The sequence below is a fragment of the Rousettus aegyptiacus genome, unplaced genomic scaffold, assembly GCF_014176215.1.
Source record: "Rousettus aegyptiacus isolate mRouAeg1 unplaced genomic scaffold, mRouAeg1.p scaffold_m13_p_13, whole genome shotgun sequence".
In the NCBI taxonomy this organism is placed as follows: domain Eukaryota; kingdom Metazoa; phylum Chordata; class Mammalia; order Chiroptera; family Pteropodidae; genus Rousettus; species Rousettus aegyptiacus.
This window is the reverse complement of record NW_023416288.1, coordinates 44395255-44399197: the sequence shown is the minus strand read 5'-3', so window position 1 is coordinate 44399197 and position 3943 is coordinate 44395255.

Genomic DNA, 3943 nt, shown 5'->3' with positions numbered 1-3943 from the left:
CTATCCTTGGAATGTACAAAATATTTTTATTGGCAGATATCATCTAAGACTCGACTTTGGTTTTGACGATGATGATTTTGGATGGGACACTAAAAGCAAAAACGAATGATTGGGACTGCATCGAACTAAAAAGCTTCTGCAGAGCACGGTAAACGATCAGCAAAACGCAAAGGCAACTTGCAGAATGGGATAAAATGTTTACACACCATGTATCTGGTAAGAGGTGAATATTAACAATAGATAAAGAACTTACATAAGTAAATTGCAAACAGAACAAAACAAAAACCAAACCCACTTATTAAAAAGTAGCCAAAAGGCCTGGATAGACATTTTCCCAAAGAAGACTTACCAGTGGCTAACGAGTGCATAAAAAAAGTACTCGACACGGCCGATTGTCCAGGAAATACAAATCCAAACTTCGGAGACGTATCGCTTCACGTCTGATAAAATGTCCATCGTCAAGAAGACTAGAGCTAACGAATGTTGGTGAGGTGTGGAGAGAGGGACCCCAAACACCTGACTGATTACCTCATTGGTGCTGACCAGAAAACTCCAGACTGCCTGATTAGAATCACACTCCTGGAGAAGGTCAAAAATGCAATTTGCCTAGATTTGGCGCCATGCACTTTAGAACTACTGACTCTATGTTGGACCTGTGGACTTCCCCTTTAACATTATAAAATATACAACAGGTGCAATCAATATATTTTTTTATATTATGGATTCTAAATACTGGCACAGTTATTATATGATTTCACAATAAACCCCTGTGTCTAAAAATGGTTGAGATTTAATCAACATCAACATTTGAACACCTGGCCAACGAGGGCTCTGCAGTTCAGGAATGCTGCAGAATGTTCCATGAGGGCAGCCTCCGTCATCACGAACCGCGCTTTCAGAAAAGTGCATCATCTGCCCAAAGCCAGCCCTTCGTGTTCTATTCATAGTTTAGTGTTTTATAATAAGGTGTTTTTGAAACACTCGAATTCATGGGGAGAATCTTTTTTAAATGTCAATGAAATGCCATTTTCTCATGCTTGAACAACTCAAAATTGGGTGAAATTATTCTCTTCAAACTTTCTGAAACATTTTTAATCTAAATTCTAAGAGCATTCACAATAGGTTTTAGCTACAAGTGTGAGACTATTGTAAATGTCAGGGTGGATAAATTTAAAAATTAGTTTTATAGCCACCTTTTTCATAATGGTAAAATTGGGCTAATTTTTTTAAAATAAATTTTCCTGTAGATTCTGATTTTGGTCAACATTCTGTCAAGTTGCAGCTTAAAAGTTGAAGTTTGGTTAAACATGCAATGATATATAAATATGCTTACAAAATTAATATATGTGTCTATTGTATCAAATATTTGAGAACATGCTATATCAAAGACACTTTTTATATAAAATACCGATCACCTTTATGCACATTCGTGGTTAGAATAATTGAAAAACAGTTGTTCTTGGTTCTTCTTTCTTTTACTATGGGATTTATATGCACATAATATTATGATCTGCAGGGTGTTTAGGTAAATTCATCTCCTATATGATCCTGAGACCAATACAGCACAGACTGGTTTCTGAAAGGAGAAAACATTGCATTTATGGTTACGGAAGCCTAATACTTTAACCATCTGGATAACAATTAGAATAAAAATACACAGTGTCTCCTGTTCCCAGCAGTGTAAATAGGGTAACGACTCAAGCCAAGCGCATTTCATAAATTATAAAGTAATCCACAGTGACCGGAAGTGCAGCGAGGGTTATATCAGAAACGGGGCTTGGCGAGGGGCAGGGAAGGTAAGGGAGATGCCAGGAGCCAGCGGAAACTTCGGGAGTGAAGGAAAGACTCATGGTCTTGACCGCGGCGACAGTTTCATGAGTTTAGACATGTTTAAGTATTCTTCAAATTATATTTATTAATTATGTGCATTTTACTGTATGTTGCTACGAGTCAATAGATCTATAGAAGGTGGGGGATTAAGCGGGTCCGGTGACCAAGATTTGCTGCGAGGGGACCCTGGTTTAACCTGGACTCGGTTGCTCTGGGATTTGTTGTACTACTCTATTTTTGTACGTGATTGAAATTCCTCCTAATCAAAACTTAAAAATGACATGGGTCCTTTTTTCCAACTAGCCAACCATTCCTTCTAATAAGTGACGAGCGTCTTCATAAGTGATCGCTTAGTAGATGTTTGCGGAAAGGAAGAATGAGTCTCAGTTTGTTTCAAACGCTGAAATGAATGTTTTCGTCTCCTTCCCTTTTGTGTGGAACGTTCCCCAGGCTTGAAGCCCAGTAAATGCTTTCGGCTCCCTAACCTTTGTTTGAGAGCCCGGAGATGGGGGCTACACGTAAGGCCCTCCTCTGTGGTTACCAGGTTCAGATGCGTCTTAATCTCTGCAAAGAAGGGCGATCACCTTTGAGTTCCTCCGACGGAATGTCTCTCTGGTCAGATGAGACCTCGCCGAGGTTATTCAGGGACTTGCAATGAAGCACTCGGTTTGAAGACGAGGCACATGCCCCTGGCTGAGGCAGCCGACACGTTAGCTGTCACCTGTCACATTAACGGTTGACTTGCTGCAAGGCCACAAACATCATTCAGAGAGCAGAGATACAAAATGTAAAGCTCCATTTCTATTTCGAGTCATGTATGGCCTGAGTGGTGAGTCTCAACTTGGTCCCAACCCGAATGCTCTCCACGTTTTAGTCATTACCTGACTTAATTAACCCTCTCTAGCGTCCTAGTAGATTGACCTTTCCTTGTCCAGTTTTACGTGTGGGTCAGTAAACAGCATGGGAAGGCCGAGCGCATTTCCTGGATTGATCCTTTTAGGAACGACAAAGCTGGACTTTGAGTTTGAGAATTTTGACCCCAAAATTCACCTTTTTTCTCAGCTTTCTGTGTTTCCTGCTTCTTAAGAGGAGATGAATTGGTTTATCTTTTCCCTGGATCAACCGACCTCTTTTTCTGGTGTCCAGGTTCTGTGGTGATCCTGGGGTGACAAACACACTTCCGAGTAGTTTGGGGCAGGTAGACACCTGCCACCAAGGGACCATGACCTTGTTTGCGAAGCCCGCATGGGCTCAACACTCAAAAAATTACGCACAGATGAATTTCTGTCGTAAGCCTAGGTTTTACAGCAAGCTGCCAGTCACTTACTGGGGGCTCGATGCTGACAAGTTCCGTGCCCCTGAGGACACACGGGTCACCTGGAGCTCTTGTTAAACACCGAGGTGGGATTTCGATGCTTCAGCCTGAGCGAACACCGCTGGCATTCGGGTTTGGACTTTGCTCAATCACACGGGATTATTTTGATACAAATTAAAGCGCCGCGGATGCAGTGGGCTTTGGGCAACAAGAGGCAGTGTGTCATCACTCACCTGAAGTCGAGTTTTTCGTTTATATAGAATTCATGCACTAACTAAATAACCCAAATTTGAGCTCTTACTACAGACATCCCGTGTAAGTATGAAAGGCTGCCCAACGGGAAGGCTTTGTTACCGTCCAGGGAGCCACTGCGAGATGTCGAGATGTCGATGGCTAAAACGTTGTCATTAACATGATAACGTGTGGCTTATTGAACCCATTGTCAGAACAGTAGCACCTGTGGGTCTGTCTCCCTGGATCTGTCTGTCCATACATAGTCAGCACTCCGTCCATCAAGGGCAAATCTGTAATGTTCGGCCTAGTCTTTAAGTGATGGATTCGCAGGGCATGATGGGGACGGAATTTAATCTACCGTGGCAACTCCTCCTCAGTCCTGGGAATGATATTCTCTCCTCTGCATCAGTCGCAAGAGAGATGTTTTAAAAAGTTGTACGGTGCTGTCAATATCAAGTAATATTTGCAATTCGTTTTTGAATTTTTTCTGAGCAAACTACCTGCAAAGCAAATGTTTCTGCTTGAACCCTAGCATTCAAATTCTTTGCCTATAAACAACTCATC